Source organism: Salvelinus alpinus, chromosome 5 (assembly GCF_045679555.1).
Source record: "Salvelinus alpinus chromosome 5, SLU_Salpinus.1, whole genome shotgun sequence".
Lineage (NCBI taxonomy): Eukaryota > Metazoa > Chordata > Actinopteri > Salmoniformes > Salmonidae > Salvelinus > Salvelinus alpinus.
The window spans coordinates 34,940,695-34,950,227 of record NC_092090.1 but is presented as its reverse complement, the minus strand read 5'-3'; positions in this window follow the sequence as shown (position 1 = coordinate 34,950,227).

Sequence of the window (9,533 nt, the reverse complement as noted above, 5' to 3'; positions counted from 1 at the left end):
CGTTCAATCATTATACATTATCATGCTAAACAAACTAGCTATGAAATGTAATGAAAACTATACGCTTACCTTCCACAATAACATTGTAAAGCTCCTGTCAAAAAATAAATGTAACATTATTGGTTAAATTCTATCATAACAATGATAGTGCATTCAATCCAGATATGGAATGTATTAGTTTGATTAACATTATTCTATATGAATTAGCAGGGGCACAACTTTGGTTTTAGAAGTGGGGGTGACATAATTATTATTATTATTATCATTTTTTAAATGTATCCAGTTGGATAAACACTCCAAACAGCCTACCCGACCGCTCGTAGGCGTCTGCATGGTCCTAAAGCACACCGTTACCTTGTTTTGTATCACATTCCAATGATAAAACTGGGTGGGGGGCAAAAATGCAATTTCAGAATGTGGGAGGGACATGTCCCCCCTGTTCCCAGTGAAAGTTGCGCCCCTGTGAATTAGACCAGTATTGTTGACTAACCCCATTCCGTACAAATTTGCGCAACTGCAGCATTCAAACGAGTCCGCAATGAATACTAATAGAACTGTAGCGACTGGGTCAGCATCAACATCTGGGGTGTGAACTACGTTTCTATTCAAGTGTTGATTGACATGGTAATGGCCCAATAGTATTAGAGAAAAGTTGAATGTTGTATGTTAAATTGTGACGTGTCATGACGTAACGTACAGCATGCATAACGCAACTCATTCTGTGTCGTACAGCCTCTCTCCACCAGGTGTAGCACTTCTCTCGCAGTTTAAAATCAAGAAAGGGACAGGGACAGGGTAAGGGGGAAATCTAGTCAATTGTACAACTGAATGCATTCATTTTTTGCGTCATCACTGCAAGCCGTCATGACTCTCAAAAGCCGCGACAGCTGCTGTTTACTTCTGATGATAACTTTAGCGCCGCCCTAAAAAACAGATTCAAATTCGACACAAACCTTCAAATATGTCCTGTATGTAATGACACATTACATGGACAGATCGGGTGAAAAAAGCAGTTTCCCCACACGGCTTATCTCCCCCTTTCCCTATCACGTAGTAGGTTTCGTTTCCCCACCCGTCATTTTTAAAAAGACCCAATGGAGCTCATTGCCTTCTTCAATCATGCAGAGACGGGCAGCATGAAGGACTCGTCATTGATTTTGCTGGAATGGGGAGAAATTGTGCTTTACAATGGTATTCATATTACAGTTGACCTGGAAGTATTACGTTTTTGGGGTGCTAAAATAAGGTAAATTGTACGTTACAGCGCGATGTACAGAAGTGCGTTAGCTTACAGTATATCCAGAGTAATGTCCCTGTTAAATGACCTGACCTTGTTTTTTGCCAAAATACAATAAAAGCCCATTTATCTTTTGGGATCCATTTGGGATGTGTGGGTAGAATACTGAACAAAAATATAAATGCAACATGCAACAATTTCAAACATTTTTCTGATTGACAGTTCATATAAGGAAATCAGTCAATTGAAATAAGTTCATTTGGCCCAAATCTATGGATTTCACATGATGGGCAGGGGCACAGCCATGGTTGGGCCTGCGAGGACACTTGGGAGCCAGGCCCACCCACAGCCAAACAGAATGAGTTTTTCCCCATACAAGGGCTTTATTACAGACAGAAATATTCAGTTTCATCAGCTGCCTGGGTGGCTGGTTTCAGACAATTACACGTGGTCTGTGTTTGAGAGGCCGGTTGGACGTACTGCCAAATTCTCTAAAACGACGTTGGAGGTGGCTTATGGTAGCGAAATTAACATTATATTCTCTGGAAACAGCTCTGGTGGAAATTCCTGCAGTCAGCATGCCAACTGCACGCTCCCTCAAAACTTGAAGAATCTGTGGCATGGCATTGTGTGACAAAACTGAACATTTTTGAGTGGCCTTTGATCATGCTGTATAATCAGCTTCTTGATATGCCACACCTGTCAGGTGGATGGATTATCTTGGCAAAGGAGAAATGCTCACTAACAGGGATGTAAACACATTTCTTCACAAATAAAGAGAAATAAGCTTTTTGTGCGTATGGAACATTTCTGGGATCTTTTATTTCAGCTCATGAAACATGGGACCAACACTTTACATGTTGCGTTTATATTTTTGTTCAGTGGTGTTTACAAGTGTCACGGATCCCTCCGGAACTTTCATTACGCACACCTGTCCCCTATTCCCACTGATTAGTACTTGTATAAGCGTGCCCTTTGGTTTCCATTGGGCAGTCGATTATTGTTACAATGTCTGTTGGTGCGTGTGAGTACCTGTGCTGTGTGTTTTGGGCTTTCGTGCCCTTGTGGATTGCGCAGATCATTACGCGTCTCGTCCCGTGTGTTAATCATTGTGAGCGTCTGTTATTTATTCGAGGTACTCCTCGCTCTCTTGTTTGAGTTTCAACCCTGTGTTTTTGTTACGTGTTTGTTTGGTCTTCGTCCCCTTGCCTTTACACGGCACGCCGTAATTTGGGCTTAATAAAAAAAACTATTACGCATTCCTGCGCCTGTCTCCCGATCCCTTCATACCAGCGTGACAACAAATTATTAATACATTATGAATGTAGTTTTAAATGTTTCCGAGCAGTTATTAGCTCCTGTACTATGCATTATAATGTGTTCTGCATGTCTCATAAGGCGTTATACGTGTGCTTCTAAGGCATTTTGAAGAAGGTATTCATAGGAGGGTTTACCAAAAGTGTATCTGTCAATTGGTCACTACTATATGAAAAGAGACATCAATCATCATAATTACCTCTTTTTGAACAGCAGGAACTAACAGCCACTACAGTCAGCAGAAGTATGACCACAACAGCTGAACTTATCAGTCGGATTACATTGACCAGTATCACATCATGTGCAGCCTCTGAAATAGAGACCAAATGTAGATGGATGCATTATCAATTAGACAGAACTTATTCTAAGTGTATCCATGTGGTCAATGACATGGAATAAACCCCCCACCATCTAACACACCCTAAAACTTCCCCTATAACATCAATAAGGACAAATCTTACTTCAATGGAAGTATAAAGTACTGTACATAATCGGCCAGAGGAATAGTCAATGTTAGCCTACAAAAAAATCAATATTGAGAAGGAATCTTAAATAGATTAATCCCACATAACATGTACAGACAAATGAAAAATGTATAGCACATGGTGAAATTAATACATTTTCCTACACAACACAATTTTTCAAAAACAATTCCTACATTCGTAGACACAGATGGCTACTAAATTCTTGCCTGCTGACTTCACTTGATCCTGTAGAAGTTTATCTCTGGTGTACACACAGCTGTAGTTGCCTGAGTCTTCTCTTGTAACATCCTTCATGGTGAAAATGGTGTTATCTTCACCTTTCTCCAAAACCTTCATTGCCATCTCAACTCCATTCTTGTAAATGTACACATGAACCTTGTCCCAGGATCTTATGATGCCAGAGATATTACACTTCAAATCTATAGTATCTCCCTTTCTAACTTGAGACTTTGATCCAAAAAGCACGGCGGGGTAGACAGCTACATAATTTGAGAGTGAAAGAGAGCATTAAGGACAATTAAACGTCTTTGTAATAAACATGTTTGGAATAAAACGGCTTAAACTGTAGAGGAACGCAAATGAATTGAACTCTGCATTTTAGGATTTAACAAATGTCCTCTTACCTATTTCCTCTGAGATGGCCAGTACACCTGCTGTTACTGTGACTGTGTAGAAATAATGGTAGATTTACACAACAGGCAGTTTCAATAGAAATCCATAAAACATACAACTATTAGTAATAGATTGACTTCATACTGAGTATGTACTGTATGTATGGATCATTTTGAGACCATATGCTTACTCTAATCTGTATTTGTAAAGATACTCACATATCATAAGAAATATGGAACCCATGATGTGACTTGTAGCCTGTTGTGATTCTCTAGGCCTATCTGACACTATAAAAGACTGAGGGGGTAGGTAGGTATCATCATGTACAGTTTTTAAGTGTGAATATCCGGGAAACAATAGGGGCCTATTAGAAGCGTCTTTGATCATGATGAGAGGTTGCATCACAGAGCTTCCAATGACCCACGTCACCCTGCTTATATTAAAGACACACATCGTCAAATGTCTTAGGTCATTTCATCTAGTAGTTACATAATAATTACCTGGTTGTTACTCATGTGTGATTCACGATAACAAGCACCGGTACTTAGGTATTACCTTTGAGTTCTCTCCCATAAGTACCACACCTTTCTGATGAATACCAGGTAATATATTAAATGAGATGGCTGGACGCAGCACGGCTGCTTTTTATAACCTATGTGATTGTTTACACACACATATCAGTAGAAAAGAGATCATGAAAATAATATATTACAATGGATATTCATCTTTAAAGAGAGAACCTGTGTGCATGAATATATTGTGATGAATTGAACAACTAAATGTATCTGAGGTAAATGTTTGCTAATGCAGCAGCTTTTAGGAAGCAGGGATTTGGACAATTTCTATGATATGATGTTCTGATTACAATACAAACCAAACATGTATTTGTTCAATCAATTACTATGTGTTACTACTTTATCATCTTCTTTGACTTTCTAGTACTCTGTCACCTTGATAACTGTATCATTACAGTTAGAGACTAGAGGCTGTGGGAGTCATATGTAGTGACTAGTGGTGCAGGTTGGGTATCTCAAGTGGACATTTGTTTTAAACAACATTTGATCTTTGAGTCTGTTTTAGGTAGGGCTTTGTAAGCTATGGGGAGTAACAGTGTTACATTAAGCCTTTTTGAAATGTGTAACACACGGTCTTCCTATTAACTTTCAAATGTGGGGTTCCAAACTCCCCAGGCCTATGATACTGAGCTTAGAAAAAGCAAACACCAACACATTTATAATGAGTAGAAACATTTCCAACAATGGTATCCAACAATGATACTGTATGTAGTACTCTAGAAAATGTCTTCCCTTTCAAAACTCTCATTCAAGTTCCACTACTTCATAAAATGAAGTCCACAAAAATAGGCAATCATATCAACTTGAGTTTGCAAGAGAGCATGTGTAACGTCTCTCTTCGTGTTGTATGTCTTATGATTATAAGAATGGAAGTCGGGGCATCTGATATCATTTGAACTTTACTGAAACCATTGCAGGGATCCATACATTCACTAGCTCAGTAGCTCAACTAGTCCATGAGTAAAACATGAAATGTAATACTGAATGAAATGTAATACTGAGTGTATCAGTTATCAACATAATGAAAATGTGCACTTGACTAACAATAATGTTCACTACATTAAACTACAGCACGCCAGCAATAAGTAGACAAACACTATGGATAATGTATTTGTATTTGCACCCTGATCTATTTCACCTGTCTTTGTGCTTGTCTCCACCCCCGCACAAGGTGTCTCCCATCTCCCCCATTATCCCCTGTGTATTTATACCTGCGTTTTCTGTTTGTCTGTTGCCAGTTCATTTTGTCGCGTCAAGTCCTACCAGCGTGTTCCCGTGTTTCCTGTGCGCTAGTTTTTGTTTTTCCTTAGTCTTCCCAGTTCTGAGCTTTCTGCCTGTCCTGGCCCTGATCCTGCCCACCGTCCTGTACCTGCCTGACTCTGATATGGATTACTACCCTTTGCATGTCTTGACCTACCGATTGCCTGCCCCTTGAACTATAATAAACTCTGAGACTAGTACGATCTGCATCCTGTGTCTGCATCTGGATCTTAGCCTTAGCTGTGATAGTATGCATGCACAATGCAAGATTAACAGTCGACATGCATGGTTTGAAATATGCACCTTGCCATTTTTAAATGTACTGACAATGTATAGACATCCTGTCTATGTGTGTGGTCTGGTACACAGCTTCTGCTTAATGCCCTTCAGCTGCTGCATCTGAGAACAAAAAGCACATAAAACATCAGGTCCACATCCTGCATTGTGACTTTACATGTAGATGGAAGCTATGTGTATTTATATTTCTGTGTTCATCATTATACCTTTTTACCTCAGTGCTTCGCTGTAAACAGCATTATGTGAAATGTTGAGCTATTTTTACATCAGCAGTTGTCACAAAGTGCTTATACCGCAACCCAGCCTAAACCCCCAAAAGAGCAACTACACAGATGTAGAAGCACAGTAGCTACACTCTTAGAAAAAAGGGTTTCAAAAGGGTTCTTCGGCTGTCTCCAGACACCCTTTTTAGTTACAGGTAGAACCCATTTAGGTTTCATGTGGAACCCTCTGTGGAACGGGTTTTATATGGAACACAAGGTTAGTACCTGGAACAAAAAGCGTTATCCTATGGGGACAGCCGAAGAACCTTTTAAGGTTCTAGATAGCACCTTTATTTATGAAAGTGTTAGAAAAACTCCCTAGAAAGGAAGAAACCTAGAGAGGAAACAGGCTCTGACAGGTGGCCAGTCCTCTTTTGGTTGTGCTGGTGGACATTATAAGAGTACACTGTCATTAAGGACAGATCGTTCTTCAAAATGTTCAAACGTTCATAGATGACCAGCAGGTTCAAATACTAATCACAGTGGTTCTAGAGAGTGCAACAGGTCAGCACCTGAGGATTAAATGTCGTGCGAGAGAGAAAGAGGGTCGAAACAGCAGGTGCGGGACAAGGTAGCATGTCCGGTGAACAGGTCAGGGTTCCATTGCCGCAGACAGAATAGCAGAAACTGAATCAGCAGCACGACCAGGTGGACTGGGGACAGCCAGGAGTTGTCATGCCAGGTAGGCCTAAGGCATGGTCCTATGGCTCAGGTTCTCCGGGAGGATGGAGGGAGAGAGAGAGAGGCTTACCCCCGGACAGGGCCAAAAACTATACCAAAGTTCCCTGTGTGTGCCATATTGCCAGACATAACCCAGGTTTGGACAGTAGTAACTAACAGCCACTACAGTCAATATTATGGCCACAGCTGCTGATCTTATCAGTCAGATTACATTGACCAATCTCACATGTGCGACCTCTAAAATAGAGAGTAGATGGGTGAATTAGTCTTTATTTTGTCTCTTCACCTCTTCCTTTAAAACCTGTGTTTTTTGTTGTAAATTCTTACCATTAACCTGAAGAAATGGTGCATTTATCTTTGAGGGTTTTTGATTGCAGATCAAGCACACAACTGTAGTTGCCTGTGTCATTCTTATTACAACTTTTAATTGTAAAAGTTGCCTCCGTGCGCTTTACATCAAACACCTGCATCTGAACAACAGTGCCATACTTGCAGAGGTAAGAGTGAACTAAGTAACTTGAAATGTCCATGTTCCTGGGGTCTGAAATAGTACATAGGAACTCCACATCCTCTCCCTCTATCACAGTGCTAGAGCCTGCATGTGATATGTTGGCAGGGAGTAAACTGTCTGCATGAGAAGAGAGAGGAAAATGTGTGTTTGCAGTCACATTGATACACCGTATCTGTATAAAAAATAAAGGATGCTGTATTCTTAAGATCAGTACATTTCTAGCAGCAATAAGGTATCCAGTGAATAATAAGATTCCTACCCATCACCTGGATGGAAAATGAATGATCTAATTTCCCTTGTTTTTCAGAGAGTGGATATTGGGTTATAGAGAACACACTCGGTGCCACTCTGTTGGCTAATGACACTTTTCATGGTGAAAAGTGTCACATTTTAGTCACATTTGTCCACATACACTGCAAGCCCATCCAAACACAAGTACACATGTACCACTTCTGATTCATCCTTGCGCCCAAATGTACTACATTTTACTACTAGGTCACTGTCCTCCATTATTCTTGTTTCTGTCCCATAGATCTTTGCTGGAAAAATGGCAAATAAAATATAAACATAACACATGTTATGCAAGTGTAGTATTTAGAATGTACTCATCTTCAAAAATGGAAAATACATACAATCACTTTTTTTTTAAAGGGGCAATCAGCTGTTGAAACAATAACAAAGCGTCGTCCCCACCACAGTTTTGGTAAAAAGCTGAGGGATGGGTTTGGAGAAATGTAAACACTCTTAAATTTGTAGACAGAGCTATGGATGAAAGGTCTGACCATCCTTGATATTATAGTTTTAACCATGTTTTGAGGCTATACAGTGTATGCTTACATTTACTTTGTTTACAAACATTGGAGTAAAACAAGCTTACATTTTAGGTTCTGATGGGGTAGGACAGTTGAACTAAGCTAATGAGGCATTTATAAGTTATATTCTTCAAGAATGAATGGGTACATAACCTTCATTTATGAGTCAAGAAACGGACGTAGCAACTGCAGATTGGTCCTTTAAGGATAACAACTAAACGAAAACATTTTGACATACCTTTTGTTTGGGCTATGGCCTCTTTTGACAAGGAAACTTTGATAAGAAAATACATGTGGCAAAAATGGCAAAACATGAAACAAATGGAAATGTTGTCACCCAAATATGATCAAATAGGTTAATTGTTTGAAATATACTCACACAGGATAAAGATGAACATGATCATGGTGTTAAAGTTTTGTTGAAACATTAGGTAACTCTCTCTACCTTGTGTATTTGTGGTATGGACCTAAAGACCTACTGTAGATTACATGGAAGAATTATCAAGAAAATAGTATTGCTATTCTGTTGTTGTTACGACTGTACTGTATGTCATCCAGGAAACAGATCATTATATGTTTGGACAGTAGTAACTAACATATAATACAGTCAAAAGAAGTGTAACCACAACAACTGAATTTATCAGTCGGATTACATTGACCAGTCTCACATCATGTGCAGCCTCTTCATGGACCTCTTGATGAACCTCATCTGAAATACAAAACAGGTAGACATCTCCAGTAACGTATTTACGCAGAAGTTGCCATATAGTCAGTATTAACAATTGATTATCCATCCATATACAACACAAAGAAGGTCCTACCTTCTCCCTCCTTGTAGACCTGAATGATGGCTAGATTGACATTGTTGCGTTCACTTGACTGAGTTTGAGTTTTTCTATGATGTGCTGTACACACAGCTGTATATGGCTGAGTCCTCTCGTTTAACATCCTTAATGGTGAAAATGGTGTTATCTTCACCTTTCTCCAGCTCTCTTATTCTCATTCCACTTCCATTCTTGCAAAGGTAAACAGACCTTCCTTAACGGTTTTCTGGTGCCTGTAGTGCTGCACTTCACATTGACTGTCCTTCCTTCTCTCATGTGGGTACTAGCTCCAAAGAGCTTTGCTGGGTAGATATTAGCTTCATCATTGAAGAGTGAAAAATACAATTTATGAATAAAAATGTAAGTCTCAGAAGTTCCAATGTTTAGAATGAATCTTCTCAGACATTAGCTGTACTGTAACAAAGTTACAGATTTTACTATTTGTGTTTTAGAATTCCATTATGTAAGTGTACCTGTCTCTGCCAAGTTAACCAGTAAATCTGCATTTAGAAACAAATAGAGATAACAGTTTGTACAACCAGGTTGAATATTGGGGAAAATATGTGGCCATAAGTATGCTTTACCTTGATCAATACTGTGAAAATACTCACACATTATGAATACGATAGGACTCATGGTGGGATCTTCAGCATTTTGTG